This window comes from Leptodactylus fuscus, chromosome 6 (genome assembly GCF_031893055.1).
Source record: "Leptodactylus fuscus isolate aLepFus1 chromosome 6, aLepFus1.hap2, whole genome shotgun sequence".
NCBI classification, from domain to species: domain Eukaryota; kingdom Metazoa; phylum Chordata; class Amphibia; order Anura; family Leptodactylidae; genus Leptodactylus; species Leptodactylus fuscus.
In genome coordinates this window covers 153,794,114-153,819,405 of record NC_134270.1, presented here as the reverse complement: position 1 = coordinate 153,819,405, position 25,292 = coordinate 153,794,114, and the positions used below count along the sequence as shown (strand labels likewise).

At 44.5% G+C, this 25,292-nt stretch overlaps 1 protein-coding gene across 1 annotated transcript in view; it reads left to right on the top strand.

Annotated features, from left to right (window-relative positions):
- The window catches only part of TECTA (tectorin alpha), a 93,404-nt gene that overhangs the window by 20,967 nt on the left and 47,145 nt on the right, over window positions 1-25,292 (top strand). The gene's annotated exons all lie outside the window — the stretch shown is intronic.

Here is a 25,292-nt window from a genome sequence, read left to right as displayed (position 1 = left end):
TCCTTTTTACAGACACAGACTCAATAGACGTCAATGGGTCCATTTTTAACGATAATCCATTTTGACAAGTGTTAAAAATGGACGAATATGTTCATTTTTCTTGGGCATTTGACATGTGAAAAATGGAATGGCCATGTGAAAAACACCTTGTAAGTCATCACAGCAAAGTTTAGTCCTATGCTCTGCTCAAAGCTGTGTGCATGTGTCGCTGGGTCCCACTATAATTAGAGATGGGTTTGTTGCAAATTTTCCACAATTCTTAAGTTTAACCAAACCGCAGATTTTTGGATTTTTGAAATTTGCCACTATTAGGGTGCATTCACACGGAGTAACGTGCCACGTGACCTGGCACGTATACGCCGTGTGAGATTTTGAGCGCCGTACACGCTCCCATTGATTTCAATGGGAGTTAGTCTCATATACGCCGCGTTATTTTGCGGCCATGATTTTGCAGCCGCAAAATCACGGCCGCAAAATAATGCGGCGTATGCAATCCAGGCTCCCATTGAAATCAATGGGAGTATAATAACCCAGATGTGGTGCAATAAAGTAATAAACACTGATGCTCTATTCATTTTCTATGGGATTACTGAAGAGTACTGTACAGTACAAGATTCCTGATGACATTTTTGGGATTGACAACCAACACCCTGCAGCAACAGCTGGACCCAGAAAACACCTCAATCCTAAGGGCCCGTTTCCACGATGTAACGCACCGCTCATTCTGACACGTAAACACGTGTCAGAGTGAGCGCTTCAAAATAGATCCCATTGACTTCAATGGGTGCCGCCTTACGCGCGCTACACATTGAAATCAATAGGAGGCTTTTAAACCTATTGATTACGTGCATTAAACGGAACCCATTGAAGTCAATGGGATTCTGTTTTGAAGCGCTCACTCTAACACTTGTTTACGTGTCAGAATCAGCGGCGCGTTACATCGGGGGAACGGGCCCTTAGATTGTGGAATCAATAGCAATAGCAGTATCACCAGGCGTCGAGGCCATAGTACTCTTGGTATCAGCTCTTATGGTGACACTGACAGATTGAGGCTAAGCTCCCACGTTGCAGAAAAGCTGCTTTTTTTTTTTGTTGCGGATTTTTGAACCTATAGGGGGTTGAACAGAAGAAATAAGTATATGAATATCATATATATTTCCCATTACTTTTATAGTCTCTCATAAAACCGCCACAAAATCTGCAACAAAAAAAGCAGCTTTTCTGTGGGGGCCTCAACCTTAAGCAACATATCGGATATAATACCTTATTACATGCACAGGCAGTAAAGCATTAATAATACATAGGATTCAATTTAGTTAAATAAAAAATAAGTAAAAAAAAATGTGAAAAATAATGGATGAACAGGATTATGTTAATAAATATAAGCAAAATACACTATTAGGTTCCCCATTAGTTAGTAAGGCCATGAAAATCAATTTAAAGGGGACCTTTCGTGTCCTCTAACATATGCCATGTTACATATCACTGTAGAGATGATAATATATGAAAGATCCTCAATAAAACATAATTTACTGTGTTTAGAGTATGACCTAAAAAGAAATGTCTTCAAAGTAGACTGTCTTGTCCAAAAAGCCTTCCAAGTCTACCTGAAATCAGCCCATATTCATTTCAATAGCACATGCTGTTTTTTTTTCCTTCCTAGTCAGCACAGAATTTTCTATGGCAAAATTTGCAGCAGATTTAGTGGGATTCCTGAAGGAGAATTTGTCGGCGTCTACAAATTTTAGGGTGAATTCACACTGAGTAAACGCTAGCTTATTCTGAACGTAAAACACGTTCAGAATAAGCGGCGTCTAAAGCAGCTCCATTCATTTCTATGGGAGCGGGGATACGAGCGCTCCCCATAGAAATGAATGGGCTGCTTCTTTCACTCCGTGCAGTCCCATTGAAGTGAATGGGGAGTGCCGGCGTGTACGCTCCGGCATGAGCAGAGCTTGCCGTATACGCCGGCACTCCCCATTCACTTCAATGGGACTGCACGGAGTGAAAGAAGCAGCCCATTCATTTCTATGGGGAGCGCTCGTATCCCCGCTCCCATAGAAATGAATGGAGCTGCTTTAGACGCCGCTTATTCTGAACGTGTTTTACGTTCAGAATAAGCTAGCGTTTACTCAGTGTGAATGCACCCTTATTGTGTGACTATGTCCTAAGGAGCAACGACTGAATGCCTATGAATGGCCCCTTAGGCTTAGAAATGGTAGAACCAACTCAAACCAAGCCAGGGTCAACCCAAATATTCTACAACATTCAGGTTTTTTTATGAAACTGAACAAATGGAGATTTATCTCAGGTGAACTAAAATTACCGTCACATTATACTCCTCTAGGGTATCTTCACACCAGAGCAGCGCCGCACCTCCCATGAGGCGGCCTGAAGCAACCGCTTCAGGCGTTGCTATGCCAGGGCCACGGGGAGGGCGGCATTTTTGCTGACCTACGCCAGTCCAGGACAAGCTGTCCTGGACTGGCTTAGGGTCACCGTCACTGAGCGGTGGATTGGGGAGGCCGCTGGAGCAGCGCTGCTCCAGCGGCCACCCTCACGCTCAGGCAGAGAGCAGGTCCTCTCGGCGCCTGCTCTCTGCCTGTTAAAGACGCTCACTCCGCTCGGACCCGCCCCCTTCTGCTCGGCCCCGCCCCCTCCTCCATGGTTCACCCCTGCACCAGAGTGTAATAGGTGGACGCTCAGGGGAGGTGAACAAATATATATATATTAAAAAAAAAAAACATTTATAATCACTCTCCATTACCTATTTTTGGACTCCTCTCTCCTGGTGACATCATGTGCTTGGAGCCCTAAGATTGTTCTATACTAAGATGTATACATAGGTTCCTAGGAGCTCTGACAGTATTCTACACTATGTTTTATAGATAGGTTCCTAGGAGCCCTGACAGTGTTCTACACTATGTTTTATAGATAGGTTTCTAGGAGCCCTGACAGTGTTCTACACTATGTATTATAGATAGGTTCTTAGGAGCCCTGACAGTGTTCTACACTATGTTTTATAGATAGGTTCCTAGGAGCTCTGACAGTATTCTACACTATGTTTTATAGATAGGTTCCTAGGAGCTCTGACAGTGTTCTACACTATGTTTTATAGATAGGTTTCTAGGAGCCCTGACAGTGTTCTACACTATGTATTATAGATAGGTTCTTAGGAGCCCTGACAGTGTTCTACACTATGTTTTATAGATAGGTTTCTAGGAGCCCTGACAGTGTTCTATACTATGTTTTATAGATAGGTTCCTAGGAGCCCTGACAGTGTTCTACACTATGTTTTATAGATAGGTTCCTAGGAGTCCTGACAGTGTCATACACTATGTTTTATAGATAGGATCCTAGGAACCCTGACAGTCTTCTACACTATGTTTTATAGATAGGGTCCTAGGAGTCCTGACAGTGTTCTACACTATGTTTTATAGATAGGTTCCTAGGAGGCCTGACAGTATTATACACTATGTTATATAGATAGGTGCCTAGGAGCCCTGACAGTGTTCTACACTATGTTATATAGATAGATGCCTAGGAGCCCTGACAGTGTTCTACACTATGTTTTATAGATAGGATCCTAGGAACCCTGACAGTGTTCTACACTATGTTTTATAGATAGGTTCCTAGGAGTCCTGACAGTGTTATACATTATGTTTTATAGATAGGATCCTAGGAGTCCTGACAGTGTTCTACACTATGTTTTATAGATAGGTTCCTAGGAGTCCTGACAGTGTTATACATTATGTTTTATAGATAGGATCCTAGGAGACCTGACACTGTTCTACACTATGTTTTATAGATAGGATCCTAGGAGTCCTGACAGTGTTCTACACTATGTTTTATAGATAGGATCCTAGGAGTCCTGACAGTATTCTACACTATATATTATAGATAGGTTCCTAGGAGCCCTGACAGTATTCTACACTATGTTTTATAGATAGGTTCCTACGAGCCCTGACAGTGTTCTACACTATGTTTTATAGATAGGTTCCTAGGAGCCCTGACAGTGTTCTACACTATGTTTTATAGATAGGTTCCTAGGAGCCCTGACAGTGTTCTACACTATGTTTTATAGATAGGTTCCTAGGAGCCATGACAGTGTCCTACACTGTTTTATAGACAGGATCCTTGGAGCCCTGACAGTGTCCTACACTGTTTTATAGATAGGTTCCTAGGAGCCATGACAGTATTCTACACTATGTTTTATAGATAGGTTCCTCAGAGCTCTAAGAGTATTCTATGCTATGTTTTATAGATGGGTTCCTTAAAGCCCTAAAAATATATCTACACTATGTTTTAAGCCAGTTTAAGCTGTGGATTGTACCCAAGCTCACAGAACCTGAAACAAAACCTGAGGGGTCTACCCATCTTTACTTAGGATCTAGTCACAGGCTAATGTCACATTTTTGCCCCAATTAAAAAAAAAAAAAAAAAAACTGCAAAGATTTAAATTTTAGTAAGAATTTCATGAAGATTTGGGCAAAAACATAAACCATTCAGGCTTGTTACTTTTCTACAAATTTCCCTTCTTTCATAGACTTTTGATGTTGTAATGGTCTGAGGGAAACTCTTCCTATTCCTTCAAGCTCAGACTGAAATGTAGACTCCAGATTTTAACTAGGACTCAGTGGAATTGCTGGAATTAAACAGGTTACGTTAAACAGCCACAACATAGCTTCCTATTACATCTGCCACCCACAATAGGTACATTCATTGGTTTCCAGGTGCTTTGAAATACCAGCACATTTCCGTGCAGAATTCCCACATACGTAGCTATAAAATAGTCTTGGGATTTACAATTCAGGGGAAATTATGAACAAAAAAATGGCACAAAGTAAGCAATGAAGTGCCTAAAAAAGTACATAAAACAGATTTCTAATACTAGTTCACATACAGTAAACGTTTTATGGCCAGCAGCCTTGAGTATTGTTTTTGTTTTTTTTTTTTTTTTTTTCTATTTAGTGGTACCTTTCCAATCTCAGGGTCCTCCTTTATATAAACATCATTGTAAAAATTGCATCACTCACATGAAAATATAATAATTATTTGTTCTTCTTTAACTTTCTTTCGTGTTGTCAATGATACAAGTGCAGCTCAATAAATTAAACTATCATCAAAAAGGTTTGTTTTTTTTGTAGTAATTCAATTGAAAAAGTGAAACCCTGATATTATATGGAGTCATTACAAACTCTATTATGCCCCATAGTGGCCCCTGCACACAGTATTATCCCCCATAGTGGCCCCTGCACACAGTATTATGCCCCATAGTGGCCCCTGCACACAGTATTATCCCCCATAGTGGCCCCTGCACACAGTATTATGTCCCATAGTGGCCCATGCACACAGTATTTTGTCCCTTACTGGCCCCTGCACACAGTATTATGTCCCATAGTGGTCCCTGTACACAGTATTATGTCCCATAGTGGTCCCTGTACACAGTATTATGTCCCATAGTGGCCCCTGCACACAGTATTATGCCCCATAGTGGCCCCTGCACACAGTATTATGTCCCTTAGTGGCCCCTGCACACAGTATTATGCCCCATAGTGGCCCCTGCACACAGTATTATGTCCCATAGTGGCCCCTGTACACAGTATTATGTCCCATAGTGGCCACTGCACACAGTATTATGTCCCATAGTGGCCCATGCACACAGTATTATGCCCCATAGTGGCCCCTGCACACAGTATTATGCCCCATAGAGGCCCCTGCACACAGTATTATGCCCCATAGTGGCCACTGCACACAGTATTATGTCCCATAGTGGCCCATGCACACAGTATTATGCCCCATAGAGGCCCCTGCACACAGTATTATGCTCCATAGTGGCCACTGCACACAGTATTATGTCCCATAGTGGCCCCTGCACACAGTATTATGCCCCATAGTGGCTCCTGCATACAGTATTATCCCCCATAGTGGCCCCTGCACACAGTATTATGCCCCATAGTGGCCCCTGCACACAGTATTATACCCCATAGTGGCCTCTGTACACAGTATTATGTCCCATAGTGGCCCCTGCACACAGTATTATGCCCCATAGTGGCCCCTGCACACAGTATTATGCCCCATAGTGGCCCCTGTACACAGTATTATGTCCCATAGTGGCCCATGCACACAGTATTATGCCCCATAGTGGCCCCTGCACACAGTATTATGCCTCATAGTGGCCCTTGCACACAGTAATATGCCCCATAGTGGCCACTGCGCACAGTATTATCCCCCATAGTGGCCCTTGCACACAGTAGTATGCTCCACTGTGGACACCCATGAACAATTATTATCTTTTCAGACCCCAGAGTATAATAATCGGAGACCGAGAGGGGATAAAACATAAAAAACACTATTATTTACCTATCTTCAGTGACGTCCGGGACGTCACATGACCCGGGACGTCACATGACTGGGACTAGCTATAATCATCAACATTAACAGAAAGAAACCCTTGAGAAAGTTCCCTCTGTTTGTAATGACTTGGTATAATATATGGGGTTCACTTTTTAATTGAATTACTCAAAAAATATAACTTTTTGAAGATATTCTAATTTATTGAGATGCGCTAGTATATTCAATTAAAAGAAACAGTACAGAGATCTTAAAAATCTTTCTCCCCATTGTACTAGACAGAGTTCTTTACTGTAAAAGCAGTGACTATGGAACTCTCTGCCACATAATGTTGGGATGGCCAATTTATTGCCCAAGTTCCAAAGAACATGAATGCTTTCCTTGAAAATATAATATTACAGATATAGCTACTAGATTTTTGGGTTGGGATGTTGATTCAGAATTTTTTTCCCCCAACCAGCGCAACTGGTATATATGGTTACTTAGGCTTAGCCATGATAAAGGGGTATCCTCTATAACAAGAGGAGAGAAGGTTTCACCATTGTACTAGACAGGATTCTTTACTGTAAAAGCAGTTAGACTATGGAACAAGGCAACTGGCATCCATTGTTTACTGGCCTCTAACCAGAAAGTTCAACATGGTAGACAAGATTCTTTACTGTAAAAGCAGTGAGATTATGGAATTAGCCGCATGATGTTGTGATGGATGATTTATTGAATATATTCCGAAGGGCTTGGAAGTTATCCTTCAAAATATATTACATTTATTAGATTTTTGGGATGGGATGTGGGAACAGGAATTTTTCCCCAGAATATGGGGTAACTGGCATCTGCCTTTTGGGGGTTTTGTCTTCCTCTGGATTAACAGGGTAACATTAAAGGTTGGGCATGATGTACCGTTATCTCTTTTTAAATCTTATCAATTCTGTAACTAAGTTTTTATTCTGTACAATGTTATTTCTCAGTCTGGGAGGGAATTCATTATTGCATGAGCTTGTGCCATTCTACAGACTGAATGAAACAGATCAGACAAACTAAAGTAACCCAAGGAGACCAATGGAGTCGGGAAGGAATTTTTTTCCCCCCGAAATGGGGCAATTGGCCGGAGCCTCATGGTTTTTTTTTTTGTCTTCCCCTGGATCAGCACTGTAGGGACTGTAGGGTTATAGGTTGGACTTGATGGACTGATGTCTTCATCCAACCTCATCTACTGTGTAACTATGTAATATGTGCATCCATTCAATATAGTCTACCTTGAACTGTTAAAAGACTTAAAGGGGTGCTCCTACTCTTTTTTTATTGGTTAATTGTGCTGCAGAAGGGGTCATAAGCAGTAAAAGTTTACTCACCTCTCCCTAAATCTCTGTGTCCAGCAGAGCAACTTTGGTCTTCAGTTTACAGCTCCCTGGGCTGTTTGTGCAGGTTACCGTTGCGGCCAATTCCAGGTGACATGCTTTGCCTGACACTTGTGCCTGTCATTGGCTGTGGTGGTCCCCAAGTACAAATGGGGATCACTGGTGACATCATCCAGAGGACCTGTATACAAGAGTCTGCTGGTGCCCCAGCTGGAGACAGGGGCCCAGGGCGATATAAGTAAGGCTCTGCGGACTGTGCCCCATTTCGAGTAGACCATGCCTACTTTTATAAAGGTGCTAACTACACCCATGTTTTCACCAACACATAAAATTGCCCACGTCATGTACAGAATGACATAGAGCCCAGCAGATACAGGAGTATTCCACCAGGCCTTACACCTTATTTCTGGAGTTTACTGGATGTTGTGGGAGAGTTGGCAAATATGGTTTAAAGGGTTTGGCCACAATGTTTTATTTATGTCCTATCATTAGGATAGGCCATCAATATCTGATCAGTGGAGTGCCACCAAAGGAATCAGCTGTTGGGGCAGATAGCGCCAGTGCCTGTATAGTGGCCCAGAGTCGTTACTGCAGCTCTCATTTACTTTATTGATGTGGTTTCACATTGAAACTGATCCACAGAAAACTTACTGGCTTGATTTTATACTGAACTCTCGGGTCATGTATCTACGTGTTCCTCACACATCATCCAAATACTTATTGGTAGACAGCGTATATCACTGTAGATGCAGACCCCCATGTGCACGGTATGGTATAGTCCATAGATCAGTCCTGTATAATACATCAATAAGGGTATGTTCACATGGTGTAATATGGCTCTGATTTTGAGACAGAATCTGCCTGAAATCAGTGCCAAAAATCCATCCTGACTCTCATTGTATTCAATAGGAGGCAGAGATCAAAGCAAATTCTCTGTGTGAACTTTCCCTTTAGTTCCAATGACATTGATATTTAACAGTTGGTTACATTTGCCAACATAAAATTAAATGGAAATTTTTCAGAAATTTTCAAAGATTTCATAAAATTTCTCCCATCATATAAACATGAAAAACGGTGTGCAAAAAAACGTGATGCGCTCCCGTCGTGTTTTTTCCCACTTATTTGCTGAGGCCCACGTTCATTGGGATTTTCCTCCGTGGACTTTCCGTCCTTTTTGTACATATATGGAACATGACAGTGTTTCCGCGGGTAGAATATTTTTGAAAACACAGATTTTCCACTGCAGATTTTTTTTCGCCAATGTGTGGATGGGATTAGCCAGAATCTCATCCACTTTGCGGGTACTGTAAAACTAGGTGTTTTCGCAACGTGCGGTCCCGACCAGATATTGTTTTTTTCCCCCCAATTTCCATAAAATATTTAATAAGTAAAGAAGTAAAAAATGTTTACCATACTTTTGAGGTTTGGCGGGGGATTTGGACCACTTGTACATCACATCTGTTATTTGGATTTATTGATTTCTGCGAAGGAGAGTGAAATTTGGGTGTTGGGAAGTGTGTTACGCGCTCTTCTATGGCTACTGTAACAATGCCTGCCTTTATCTAAGCACACAATGGGGAGGCTGGAATCAAATATTCAAGAGTTTCTATTGGCACTCTGTGTAAAGACCTTCGATTACCATGAAAATAGGAAAGAAAATGTGCTTGACACAGTAAGAAGAGAGGTTGGATAAACAGGAAGAATCGCAACAGAATAAGCAATGTTTGTATGTACACAGAGGAATCGGTGGGATAAGGCACCTGGTGACTGATGGAGGATCGCTGAATTAGGGAAGGTCCACATTAACATTAATTAATGGACTTTAAAGAGGACCTTTCATCAGATCGGGCACAGGCAGTGTTGAATTCAGCGCACTCTCGGCTTTCCCGATCTGTGCCCGGTGTAAAGCGCTATCGGTCCCGGGACCGTAGCGCTTTAGTGTCAGAAGGGCGTTTCTGACAGTTAGCCAGGAACGTCCTTCTGCCCAGCAGCGCCTATCACGCTGTGCTCTAAGACTGGGGAGAAACGCCCCCTCCCCTCCTGATAATACTCGTCTATGGACGAGCTGTGTGAGCAGAGGGAGGGGGCGTTCCTCCCCAGTCTTAGAGCACAGCGTGATAGGCGCAGCGAGGCAGAAGGACGTTCCTGGCTGTCAGAAACGCCCTTCTGACACTAAAGCGCTACGGTCCCGGGACCGATAGCGCTTTACACCGGGCACAGATCGGGAAAGCCGACAGTGCGCTGAATTCAGCGCACTGTCAGCTTTCCAGCAGAACTGCATGTGCCCGATCTGATGAAAGGTCCTCTTTAAGGGTAAGTTCAGACATAGTTTTTTGTACCGGAACCTGAAGCGTAGGCCATCTTAGGTTCCGTTCCAAAAGACGGGTCGCCGCAACTGAAAGCCAGTGCACTGCACCAGCATCCAGCCGCGCACTCCGCTCCAGATTAGGCCCAATGAATGGGCCTAGTCGGGAGGAGGGAGTGTCTTCAGGCCGAATTGCAAGGCGACTCAGCCTGAAGAATGAGCACCTTACTTTTTTTTCCAGGAGCCGTTTCTTCTGGCTCCTGAGCGGCTCCCATTGATTTCAATGGGAGCCGTCTTTTTGGTCAGGGTTTTGAGGCGAATATGGCCTCAAAACCCTGACCAAAAATCTCCGTGTGAACTTACCCTAAGGCCTCATATAGCGGATCGCAACCAAAAAGTGAAGCAAAAACATATTGCAGATTTTCCCAGAGCGCTTTTCACAGTAAGGGCTCTTTCCCACGATGTAACGTGTCGTTCATTCAGACACGTATACACGTGTCAGAGTGTGAGTGCTCAAAACAGATCCCATTCAATTCAATGTGTGCCGGCCCATGCGCGCTACACATTGAAATCAATGGGTTAAAAAGCCTCCCATTGATTTCAATGTGTAGTGCGCGTGAGCCGGCACACATTGAAGTGAATGGGATCTGTTTTGAGAGCTCACACTCTGACACGTGTACACAGCCTCTCTGCCATGAACCCGGTTTTTTGCACGCACACAGAGTCCAACATGGCCAACTAAGGCCGCACATTAAAAAAACGCTGTGGAAAAAACACAGCGGAAACGTATCAGGTTTTTTCCTCAACATTGTTCATTGCAATTTCTCTCAGTGAATTTTCTTCTCTTATTTTCCACAGCTGATTTTTTTGGATGGATTATGTAGACTCTCATTCACTTTACAAGTATTATAAAACACAGAGGTTTTTTTGTGGCTTATACGCAGCAGGATATATGCTGCATTTTTGTAACATGGGGCTTTAGCCTAAGAGCCCGAGCCCATGATGTAACGCGGCGCTCATTCTGACACGTAAACTCATGTCAGAATCAGCGCTTCAAAACAGAATCCCATTGACTTAAACGGGTTCCGTCTTACGCGCGCTACACATTGAAATCAATGGGAGGTTTTTTTACCCATTGATTTCAATGTGTTACGCACGTTAAATGGAACCCATTGAAGTCAATGGGATTCTGTTTTGAAGCGCTGACTCTGACACGAGTTTACGTGTTAGAATGAACACCGCGTTACATCATGGGCACAGGCCCTAAAGGGGTCTTTCTAACTCAAACTCAGGGAACATTCACACGGAGTAACGTGGGGCGTGTATTACAGCCGTACACGCCGGCGCTACGGCAGGCTGCCGAACACTTCCCATTCACTTCAATGGGAGCGCTCGTAACGCCGCCGTTACGAGCGCTCCCATTGAAGTGAATGGGAAGTATTTGGCAGCCTGCCGTAGCGCCGGCGTGTACAGCTGTAATACACACCCAGCGTTACTCCGTGTGAATGCTCCCTCAGCTAAACATGGTCAAGATGAGAATACACAGCTCTTTCTCTCAACCAGAAAGGTGAAAGTTATATAAATATTGTAACTCTTGAGATGGAAAGACAGAACTTTTAGGAGGAAAGGAAAATTCTGACCAGGAAGACAATACACACAAGACATGTGTGAAGTCTTCGAAACAACCTCCCAGCAATCCATTTATTTTACAGTAACAGGTTTCATGTAATAGGAATGGAGTCTTTAGGGTATCGCTTCCAATCAGAATTGCCATAACACAGTATATGAAACAACAACCTGTGAATTTTGCTTAGTTTAGATTATATTATAATTTCTGCAGTTTCTGAAACTTCATCCTCCCTTTTAAAAGCATTTAGAAAGATAATATCCCCAAGGTTTCGATTTCGGAGGAAGGAAAATTAAAGTTGGACAGTTTATTTAATTTGTAATGAAGTTACTCTGATGTAACTATTTGTCATTTGACCATTCTATACCAATATGTCTTTGTAACATCCAGCCACATAATGATATGTAGTTCCTCATTACACCTAAAGATATATACAGAATCACCAACAGCTGTGTAACAAGGGTGGGGTACTACAAGTCCCAGGGCAGAAAAAATGCACAATGAACGGAATAATAAACATTAGTAAATGAACAGGATTAAAACTTTCCCTGCTTGTCAGTCACTTATCTATGGTCACTCATATACCAGCAGTTACAGAAGCACTATACATCACTTGGAGAAGACAGCAGCTACAGAGGGGTTAGGCCTCGTTCACATCTATGTCGGCAATCCGTTCGGGGAGCATGGGGACCCCCCAAACGGACTACCAAACGCATTGGCAAGCGGTGTGCAGTGAAAGCACATGGACCCCATAGACTATAACGGGGTCCTTGTGCTTTCCGCACGGTCTCCACACAGAACATGCATACAGAAAAGTAGTTCACGATCTACTTTCCTGTCCACACGGCTAAATCGGAGTCCATGCGGAAAACACACAAACCCCATTATAGTCTATGGGGTCCGTGTGCTTTCATTGCACAACGCTTGCCAATGCGTTCGGTAGCCCGTTCAGGGGGTCCCCATGCAGACTCCCCGAACAGATTACCGATGCAGATGTGAACAAGGCCTTAGAGAGGGAAAATTTAGGACACAGGGAGTTACAGAGAGACAACAGCAAGGTTAGCTACGGGCTTGCTAATAAAACTGATTTTTTTAGTTCTCAGTCTAGCAATGGGACCCCTTGAGCTCAATGAGACCCAATACCTGCCCATGTGCTGATGCAGACCCTGAGCCGTCACTGGCTGATATGCAGAGACAAATAACATATTCCCTCTTTCCTGCCTTAGTTCGGGGGCCATTTTCCACCTGACAGACTCCCTATACACATTGCTGTGCTGGAGCAGTATTGGTGTTAGTAGTGATTACATGTCACTTATCTATGGTCACTCACATTTAGCTTATAAGGAGATAGAAGACTTTCCTGACTGCCTCATCACATTGTGAAATTACACGCTGAAGAATCTCCTCATTCTTTAGTTTTTTGGCTCGGGATCTTTGCTGACTGAATAGGCTTCTGACAAACGCGTTAAAGGGCACAACATAGCATTTCAAAGGCCGGAGCTGGGGGAGTATTAGTGACCAGGTGGAATGAGCTAATCCGGCCTTAAACATGCAGGAATTGTAACACAACAGTCCCTAAATGGTGGTAGAGAAAGCTGTTACACAATTTATGGTATGAGAGTTAAAGGGGTTGTCCACTCTCAGACCAATATTCAGAGACACGTGTCATTGTTTATGTAATGGAAGGTTCTATAATTTTCCAATATCCTTTGTGTATTAATTTCTCATAGTTTTCTAGATCTCTGCTCGCTGTCATTCATTCTGCTTATCCCAGTAGATAAGAATCAATACATGGTCATGTGATCTACAGTCCATGGTCATGTGATATACGGTCCATGGTCATGTGATATACAGTCCATGGTCATTTGATGAACACACAGGTGCACAGCTCGTTACCAAGCAGATGTCTGATTACTGTGCTGTGACTGTAATCAGCTATACACCTGTGTGTTCATCACATGACCATGGACTGTATATAACACAACTATGGACTGTATATCACATGATCTGGGACTGTATATCACATGACCATGGACTGTATATCACATGACCATGGACTGTATATCACATGACCATGGACTGTATATCACATGACTATGGACTGTATATCACATGATCTGGGACTGTATATCACATGACCATGGACTGTATATCACATTACTATGGACTGTATATCACATGACCATGGACTGTATATAACACAACTATGGACTGTATATCACATGACCATAGACTGTATATAACACAACTATGGACTGTATATCACATGACCATGGACTGTATATAACACAGCTATGGACTGTAAATCACATGATCTGGGACTGTATATCACATGACCATGGACTGTATATCACATTACTATGGACTGTATATCACATGACCATGGACTGTATATAACACAACTATGGACTGTATATCACATGACCATAGACTGTATATAACTCAACTATGGACTGTATATCACATGACCATGGACTGTATATAACACAACTATGGACTGTAAATCACATGATCTGGGACTGTATATCACATGACCATGGACTGTATATCACATGACTATGGACTGTATATCACATGATCTGGGACTATATATCACATGACCATGGACTGTATATCACATGACCATGGACTGTATATCACATTACTATGGACTGTATATCACATGACCATGGACTGTATATCACATGATCTGGGACTGTATATCACATGACCATGGACTGTATATCACATTACTATGGACTGTATATCACATTACTATGGACTGTATATCACATGACCATGGACTGTATATAACACAACTATGGACTGTATATCACATGACCATGGACTGTATATCACATGACCATGGACTGTATATCACATTACTATGGACTGTATATCACATGACCATGGACTGTATATAACACAACTATGGACTGTATATCACATGACCATAGACTGTATATAACACAACTATGGACTGTATATCACATGACCATGGACTGTATATAACACAACTATGGACTGTAAATCACATGATCTGGGACTGTATATCACATGACCATGGACTGTATATCACATGACTATGGACTGTATTTCACAAGACCATGGACTGTATAACACATGACCATGGACTGTATATCACATGACCACGGACTGTATATCACATGACCATAGATTGTATGTCACATTACTATGGACTGTATATCACATGACCATGGACTGTATATCATATGACCATGGACTGTATGTCACATGACCATGGCCTGTATATTACAAGACCATGGACTGTATATCACATGATCTGGGACTGTATATCATATGAACATGAACTGTATATCACATGACCATAGATTGTATGTCACATTACTATGGACTGTATATCACATGATCAAAGACTGATTTTTATCCCCTGGAGTATTCAGAATGATTGACAGCAAGCAGAGATCTAGAAATCTGTGAGGAATTGATGCAGAACTTATATTGGAAAATTGTATAACTTCTTATTATGCAAACAATAACATTCCTCTCCCAATATTGGTCTGAAAGTGGACAAAAATTATATCAGTTTTTTTTTATGGCCATGAAAATCAGTCAGAGGAAAGAACAGACATGAGAATCGTCCCATAGACACTTATGGTTTTATGAATGGCCGTGTGACAGAAATGTTCACGACCTAAATCTTTAAACCAAAGTGTGAATAATATTGCAAAGGAAACTGTTACGATGTTGTTCTTTTAATTTGGTTTTGGGGTCGTCGCTATCTTTCTGGGTGAGAAAAGTTTATTGTTTCCATATTGTGTTTTGAACCCACTTTTTAACAACTTCAGAAAGGTTTTCTAAGTGGAAGAATTTCTAGGTTATCTCCTCCACACCATAATGCAATGTTCCAGGGTTAGCATTGGTACAAAAGTACAAGATGGCACCTACTGACTCCTTCTTGTGTTACATGGCTTTGGCCCAACTCTTTCACAAGCCATGGGGTGCGACAGTGTTAAGAAAGTCATGGTTGGATAATGGTAGAGGGTTTCTCTGGTGCACTTCTTTCTGTTGGTCTCCTACAATGTGTTGCCCTTGATGGTGGGAGGCGAATGAGACACAGGAGACACCATGGCAGTTGAATAGGCGCGCGTTACTTAGTCGAACCTCCCAGTAACATGGAAAACTCAGAGTAAGAGCGGCACCCATTGTCAGGGTCTGGTGTTGCTAGGTGGGGTGGCATAGACACACAAGTCCAGGTTCTTTAGTCTAAAACAATAGTAGAGTTTTATTTTCACTCAAAAAAGGTAGTGCAGCAACAAAAGGAAACAATACAAAAATACATACCTGCCCAGCTAGGCTCTAACTAAACATAGAATAGGTTACCTCACCTAGAATAACAGAAATCCAAAAGCCAGTAGAATCATTCAGGTCACAGCTCCAAAAATATGACCTCTCTGTTGGCTCTCCAGCCAAGCTCTGCCCCCAGTCTGCTGCTGGAGCTGGCTTCTTAAGCCTTCTTGAAAAGGAGACTCTCAACAGCTGAGTCGCTGCAGGAACATCCCCAAAGTGTGGACTGGAGGGGGGCGGAATGACAGGTCCCACTACCAACCTACCTGCCATTCCTAAAAATCCAGCCCAGTAACCGGAACTCTGAAATAACCCTCAGCTGACAATAGTTATCTGCTGAGAAACGTTCTTTCTGGAGTTTTCTCATCTCACCCACCTTAGTAGTCTGGATGAGATGTGCACCCCCTCCATTACCTGACCAGCCATCGGCTTACACTATATACATAGTAACTAAGGAATAGCTGAATAACCGTTCAGGAACCGCATAAAACTAGACAATACAAAAACCATTATAAAACAGCACAAAACGTTATACATCAATACATCAACCAAATACAACACATTACTACTACTGTGTTTATCCGAAAATAAGTCAGGGTCTTATATTATTCTTTGCTCCAAAAGGTGGGTTTGGGCTTATTTTCAGGGGATGTCTTATTTGTTTCCACTGGACCCCCTTACAGCCAAAACAATGAGAATGGTGGATGGGCTCTCAGACATAAATCTGCGTCACTCCTGTCAAAGGCATGATCCGTCAGGTCTCTGGTGACCAAAAGCAGCCACAACAGTCGGGTTCAGGAATGGAGTGATGACAGTGGGACTACCCGATCTGTGTTATGAGAGTCCGGCACTGCCGGTAGTCAACCCTTTGTTGTGGACAACTATCTCAATAGTGCCATCTGGCACAGATAGCTCCATTAAAGTCAATATTCAATTCGTTTGGGGGTGTCTACTTTCTTTTGGGGGTGTCTACTTTCTTTGATGAAGGGTCTACTGTATCTGTCCTGCCGTATTCTATTTCCTTTTTACACATATACGTGCCTGGACACTATTTTTAATGAACTGCAACTAGGGCTTATTTTTGGAGTAGGGCTTATATTTCAAGTATACTCCAAAAATTCTGAAAAATTATACCAGGGCTTATTTTCGGGCAAACAAGGTAGCAGTGGCTCTGGCGGACTCTGCAATAATATAACTATAAGTCATGGTTTTAACTAACGTCCCATACTACAACATACAATACCGGGACGGTGGAAACCCCCCCATTATCAGTGGATACCACTGCAGCCGAAATAATTTTAACAATATCCAGTTTTTGGAAAGAACTCCAACAAGGATTTAGCCCCTTATGTTAGGTTCATATTAGCATGCATTTCCATTGTTCCAGTCCATCGAGGCCCCGAACAAAGGAGGGGTGGACCGCTAAAACAGCGGTTACTGGCAGACCTCATTTACTATAATGGGCTTGTTGTGTGTCCGTCATTTTTGACCTGGAGCCAGCGGAGGCAAAGTCCTCTTTTTCCTCCGACGATTTTCAGTGGACTAGACTGAACATAGCTTTAGCTGTCAGGCAGCTTGTCAGAAGTCAGCACATATTTTACCGCACTATGGGGATGGGGTTCACAAGAATCCCATCCACTACACAGTGTCTGTAAAATGCAGCATTTTTTTCTGCAGCGTTTATTCCACGTGGGGCCCCGGCCTTACACCGATTCTACCAAAGCAATATAAAAGCGATCAAATCATTAAAATATGAAGTTCCCTAGTGGAACTAAAATTTGTCAAAAGTATTTTACTAAAATTTACACAATTAAAAGAAAATAATAATTATTTCCATAATTTATTTTCCGAAATCGTATCGGCGGGATATGGGGCTTGCGGCCAGCTGAAGATGGCTGGGGCCCCAAACTACTATCATAGCGGTCAGGGAAAGCCTGGTTCCCCGACCACTATACAAACTGTTATTGGAAAGGAGCCCTGGTATATCTCCAGGCCCCTTTCCAATAAATGGCAGACCAGGGGAGGTGATCGAAAATAACAAATACATATACTCATCTCTCCTGGGCCCTTCCGGCGCTCTTCCATTATGTGACTGCTGAGGCCCAATCACAGGACTTAGCAGTGATGCTTGAAGAGGGCTGAAGACGCTGAAGACAGCAGGATGGAGCGAGCATGCCCAGGAGAGATGAGGCAAGGTGAGTATGAGTTTGTTATATGAGTTTGTTATTTTTAACCACCTTCTCTGGTCTGAGGAGACCACAGAGTATAATAATAGCACCGAAGCAGAGGGGAGCTGTTGGAAGCATATAATACTGTGTGACAGCCACTGTGGGGCATACAATACTGTGAGGAACCATTGTGGGCATTTAATACTGTGTGGGGGTCACTGTAGAGCGTATATTACTGGGTGGGGGCCACTGTGAGAGCATATAATACTGGGTGGAGGCCATTGTGGGGAGCATGTTATACTGTGTGGGCTTCCACTGTGGAGCATACTGTGGAGCATATACAGTAATTCTGTATGGGGACCACTGTGGAGCATATTATACTGTGTGGGGGTCACTGTGGAGAATATTATACTGTGTGGGGGGTCACTGTGGAGCATATTATACTGTGTGGGGGGTCACTGTGGAGCATATTATACTGTGTGTGGGGTCACTGTGGAGCATATAATGCTGTATGTGGACCACTGTGGAGCAGATTATACTGTGGGGGGGGGGTCACTGTGGAGCATATAATGCTGTATGTGGACCACTGTGGAACATATTATACTGTGTGGGGGTCACTGTGGAGTATATAATGCTGTATGTGGACCACTGTGGAGCATACAATGTGCAAGCATAGTAACACAACACAAAACAAGATATATCTGTCATTGCTGTAATTCTACAAATCCATAGAGTAAAGGCAATCCATTATTTATGCTGAACAGCCACAGAAAATAATGGCAGAGTTATGAGAATTTCTTTATTTCAAAGAATTTGCATCAATTTGCATTGCATTCCTCTTTATGATGAATTGTGGGGAATTTGAGCCTTGTAAAATGTAACATTTGCCAGAAATCAGAATCCACCAGCAGCACTCAGAAAATGTGATTTATGACTAATTTGTTCATGTACTACCTTCAGGCAAGAGAAATGTGCGACAGATGATTCATATTAATGCAAGAAACACAAAAAAACTGAATTATCAACATGAAATAGAAATGTATGGTTAAATAAAAAGCCATTACAGTCACTGGGCGGCCTAATGTTTCTTTCAATAGATATAGAATGCAAATAAAATTCATTATTATTAAAAATATAAAATTTAAATATATGAAGAATAGTTTTCTCTATAAAATAGGAATAGGACAAATAGTGACATGAACCATCAATGTATTTTGACAGCTCTCGGAACTTATTTGATATGATACAGGCCAATGTACCGTAATTGGAATTTCTGGGGAACCAGGCAACGTTATGTTAGGGAGCCCCCTAATAAGAGACTTGGCTTTACTTGGACCTGTCTGCATCCTGCCGTGAGCCATTGCTTCTCCGAACATCATGTCAATGTGTCCACTCTAGTATATGATATATAATGATGGCTCTTTTAGTAAATTGTTTTTGCGTTTAACTTAGAAACTCACAAGACTTGGGGACCCTTGCGGGATCTGAGCTTGCATATTGTGACCTTAATTCTTATACAGATGTCTGCAATGATCCTTACTCAGAGGGCAGACCGTGTTGGTGGCAGCAGGTCAGGGGGTCACTGCCAGAGGTGTCACTTGAAGCACCTAGGCCCCTTTGAAAATTGACTGAATGCAACAATTGATTAGATTACAGGGTAGATAATATATGTGTAGCTTGATGTTTGATTGCTGGGACCCTGGCAATGATTATAATGGTGTCCCCGAGACCACTGTATAAATGAAATGGTAATATGTATCCATGACCACAAGTCTGTTCACTTCTATGGGGCTGAAGAAGGTTATCTCTGTCCAGGGGTGAACCTAGGCTTTGTGCCGCCTGAGGCAGAGGAGGGGGCGGAGCGGGGGCGGAGCTTGGCGGAGGGGCAGGGCCATGCGGAGGGGGCGGGGCGGAGCCGGCAGCGTTAGCAGGCAGAAAGCAGGCAGGGAGAGGACCTGCTCTCTGTTAAGCGTGAGGGGCCACTGCTCGCTTCCCATGCCGGGCTGCCGAGACGGTGACGCTAAGCCAGTCCAGGACAGCTTGTCCTGGACTGGCTTAGGTCAGCAAAAATGTGCCCCCCCCCCCCCCCCGGGCCCCGGCATAGCGCTGCCTCAAGGGGTTGCTTCAGGTCGCCTCATGAGAGGTGCAGCGCTGTCTCTGTCAGCCTTGTAAAATGTTCATGTTCACACTGAGGAATTTGGCACTGAATTTGAGGTGGATTCTGCCTCAAAATCAGCTCCAAATGCTATCCTGAAATCAGACTCCATTAATTTTGGTTGGAGTCTGATGCTCATGTTTCCTCTGTTGGATTTTTCCTCTAGCTGATTTTTTCAGCTAGAGGAAAAATAAGCATCATGCTCAATCTTCAGGCAGATTCCGCCTGATAACGAGTGATTATGAAGATAATCTTGTTTCCCTAAGTCCTAACAGCGGCACAATGTGGGGTATTTCTGCCCCTGTGTGCTGGTAGGACAGGCGGATATTTAATTAGCCAATAAGATGCGTGGCAGGCCCTATAAGAGGGCACAAGAACCTCACCTCTGCGTGTAAATACAAAAGTACCTCCATAATATTTATATACAGCTTTTAGACATAAGATATGATTCCCAGGGTGGGAAATCTTGTGCCGCTGTTAGGACTTAGGGAAACAAGATTATCTTCATAATCACTCGTTCCCTGTCGTCCTCAACAGCGGCACAATGTGGGGATATAGCAAGCAGGTCCCCAGGATGGGTGGGATTAACCCATAACCGAACTTAAAACGGTATGGGCAAAAGCAGTGGAACCTGCCACTTGGTCCTTCAGGCGATAATGCCGGATGAAGGTAGATTCCGATGCCCAGGAGGCCGCTGCACAGATTTGATCCACCGGCAAGGCACTCTTCTCTGCCTGAGAGGTGGACACTGCCCTGGTTGAGTGGGCATGAAGAAATGCTGGAGCCGACAAACCTTGGGTGGTATAGGCGATTTTAATAGTCTCGGTCACCCACCGGGATATTGTGGCTTTAGCGGCTTTGGCGCCCTTGTTTCTCCCCGTGTAGCTGACCAACAAGTTTTCAGTTCGCCTAAAAGGGCGAGTGCGCTGTAAGTAAATCTGTAGGCATCTGACCACGTCCAGTTTGTGCCATCTCTCTTCTTCAGCAGAAGAAGGGAAAGGAAAAAATACCGGAAGGGAGATTATCTGGTTTCTGTTTACAGCGGATGGAACCTTGGGACGAAAACCCGGGAGGAACCTAAGCTGCACATGGTCAGAGAAAAAGGTGGTATATGGCTCCTCAGCGGACAAGGCTTGTAGTTCACCAACCCGTTTGGCAGTTGTTACTGCCAATAGTAGCGCCATCTTGCCGGTTAATGACTTGAGGGAGCTTTCCTCCAAAGGTTCAAATGGATGAACACATAGAGCGTTTAGGACCGGAATAAGGTCCCATTGGTGGACAGGGGTGTTTACCACCGGTCTCAGCCTAGTTGCCCCTTTAATAAAGGTGCTCACTAAGAAATCTTGAGACAAACGCCTCCCCAGATAGGCGGACAGGGCCGCAACGTGTACTTTGAGTGTGGCCACAGCAAGACCTCTGTCTAGTCCGTCTTGAAGGAAGTCCAGGATCGCCTCCGTAGGGGGATCGGTGGAGTCCACTTGATGCTGCAGACTCCAGGCATTAAAGATGTTACTTATTCGACGGTAGTTCTTGTTAGTCGAATCTGCTCTGGCGCTGGATAGGGTCTTCAAGACGGCTTGTGACAGTCCTCTATTTCTCAATAGGGACTGGTCAACCTCCAGGCTGTCAGGTTGAGTCTCCTCAGATCCTGGCATCTCAGCTCTCCTTGGGTTACCAGGTCTGGGAGTGGGGGAAGCCTCCAATATATGCCCTGACTCATTTGTATGAGCTGAGCAAACCAAGCCCTTTTTGGCCAGAACGGGATTATGGCTATTCCCGAGGCTTGGTCCTGTCTTATTTTTATCAATACCTTCGGTATGATTGGAATTGGAGGGAAAATGTAAAACAGCCTGAACCTCCAAGGGATGGACAGGGCATCCACTGCCAAAGGATTGTCCTCCTGGTACAGGGAGCAGAAGGTCCCTACCTTGGCGTTGAGTCGGGTAGCCATAAGATCGACCTCCGGGAGACCCCATCTCTGGACGATCTGTTGAAATACGTCTGGATTGAGAGACCATTCTCCTGATACGGTAATACCCCGACTCAGCTGATCCGCTACTATGTTCAGGGAGCCCTTTATGTGAACAGCGGACAACTGGACCAGATTCTTCTCTGCCCAGGTGAATATGAGATTCGTCTCTCTCAGCAAGGTTGGTGACCTGGTGCCCCCTTGTTTGTTTATATAAACAACCACCGTCGTATTGTCTGAGCGGATCTTGACTGATTTGCCTTTCAATTCCGGGGCAAAGTGTACTAGGGCCAGGTACACTGCTCTGAGTTCCTTGAGATTGGATGACCCCAGCTCCGGACATCTCCATCGTCCTTGTACAGTTTTGTCTTGACAATGGGCTCCCCATCCCCACTGGGATGCATCTGTTGTCAACAGGGTCCACACTGTCGGGACCGTGGACCTTCCGTCTTTCAGGTGTATCCACCATCTGAGGGAAAGACGGGTAGCGGGAGAAAGGCAGATCTTCTTGTGCAGTCCCCGTGGAGACCTGTTCCAGGTTCTCAACACTTCCATCTGTAGGGGACGCAAATGCCATAAAGCCCAAGGGACCGCCCTGGCCGAGGATGACATTAGGCCCAGAACTCTCATGACAGTGCGGATAGTTACCTGCCGAGTGCGCAATAGGAATCGTGCACTGGCTTGGATCCTTTCTTTTCTCGGACGGGAGAGGAAGATCTGCATCGCTTCTGAATCCACTAAAAAACCGAGGAATTTCCTTCGGGTGGATGGAACGACTTTGGACTTCTCCCAATTGATAATCCATCCTAATTCTTGTAGGAAGTTGATGGCAAGATTGAGCTGCTGGAGGAGGGCAGCAGGAGACTGAGCTTTCAATAGCCAGTCGTCTAGATAAGGGACGATGAAAAGACCCTGAAGTCTGAGGGTCGCAGCGACCGGAGCGATCACCTTGGTGAATACCAGTGGGGCGGATGTGATGCCGAAAGGCAGAGCTGTGAACTGATAGTGCTCCCTGTGGCCTGCCATAGAAACGGCAATCCTGAGGAACTTCCTGTGGGAAGGAGCAATAGGGACATGTAGATAAGCGTCCTTCAAGTCGAGGGTAACCATCACCTCTCCTGGTTGAAGAAAAACAGCTACGGAATCCACGGTCTCCATTCAAAATGACCTCTTTCTGATAAACTGGTTGAGGTACCTCAGGTCTATTATCATTCTCCAGCCCCCGGTGACTTTGGGGACCAGAAAGACGGGGGAGTAAACTCCCAGACCGTGATCTGAGGTTGGTACCTTCTCCAGGGCGCCCTTGGTAACATAATCGGCGACCGAGGCTTCCAGACTGGACTGCTGAGAAGGTGGAAGGATTCGGGTGATGACGAACCGATCTGGAGGAGGAAGGTGAAAATCGATATGATACCCGTGCTGTATAATCTTCAACACCCAAGGGTCTTGAATGTGGGTGGACCATGCTTTGAAAAAGGAGGCGAGACGTCCTCCCACAGGAAGAGGGGCCACAGGGAGCTGCCCCACGTCAAAACTCAGGCTTCCTCTTGGCATCCTCCTTGGGAGCGCCACGTCCGGCACCCCTAGGGCGGTATCTAGAACGCCGCTGCTGAGCCGGGCGTCTATAATTAGAGGAAGAACCTCTGCCTCTAGAGGGAGCACGTCTGCCCCTGGATGCTTGAGGTAGGGACCTTCCCCTACCTTCAGCTAAACCCTCCATAATGGCATCCAAACTTTGGCCAAACACTCTTCCCGGTTCAAAGGGGAGAGCGCAGAGAGCTGCCTTAGATGCAAAATCTGCACGCCAAGGCTTTAGCCACAGGGGTCTACGGGCAGCGGTAGATAACGCCATAGATTTGGCGGAGATCTTCAATTGATGGCGGGAAGCTTCCGCCAGATAATCTGCGGCCCTATGAACTCTCTTCATAGAGGACAGAATTTCGTCTCTATCCACGCCCGCATCTATATCCCGCTCCAAGGCGGCTAAACGGTTGCGCAGAAAGTCGCCAACCGTGGAGGAGGCTATGGCCACAGAGGCTTGTGCAGAGGAAGCGGAGTAGATCTTCTTTAGAGCAGAGTCCGCCCTGCGATCCAGAGGGTCTTGAAGATTGGAACCATCTTCTAGGGGCACCAGGGTTCTGCGGGACAGCTTGGCAACGGCCAAATCCACCTTCGGGGGAGGCCCCCAGGAATCCCACTGGGCAGTGTCAACAGGAAACAAAGTCTTGAAAATCCTGGAGAGAGTGTGTCCCTTCTCTGGCTGTTTCCACTGCTGTGCCATAAGGTCGGACAGCGTGGCGTCCGCATGGAAGGCAATATGTCCCCCAGAGGCAGACGTGGAGGCTTCCCCGTCAACATCTCGGCCCACTGTAGACCGGATGGACTTCAGCAGCCTGCCTGTTTGTTCATAGTGGAACACAGGTCTGCCGGAAATTACTGAGTCGTCCTCAGAAGAATCATCCTCTGCCACCCGCAGCAGTTCCAAAGGTGGCAGGGAGGAGGAACGGTGCTCAGGGCATGGTCTTTTGGTAAGCTGAGACAAGGTGGCATGAATTCCTTTGAGGGAATCATCCTGCAAAACAAAAGGAGAGAACAAGCAAGGGAAAACCTATTTACCCAAGCGATGCCCAAACTCACCATCTCCTTGACCCAGGCCATCATATCTCTGGGAGAGGGCTCCTCAGGTGGAGGACCTCTACACCCGCGACAACGGGCCCATTCATAGCCTAAAAATAATAGGCAAGTTATAGGACCACAATACATGAAAGGGACCAACCCCTTAAGCCGCTACCTACCATCAGGGAGCGGTGTGTCGCAATTAAAACAGGAAAGGTGTTTCCTCTTGGCAGAGGATTTCCTCCTACCATCCCCAGGAGGGGTAGTAGAGGATGACATATCCTGCAATAAAGAGATAATAGACCATGCAAACTGTCACCATGCATCATACCATTGCACTTTTTTTTTTTTAAAAAAAAAAGGGTAGATCTTACCAGGTTCAGAAGACCGGATGAGTAAAGGTGACAGACAATAACCAGACTCAGGTTAACAAAC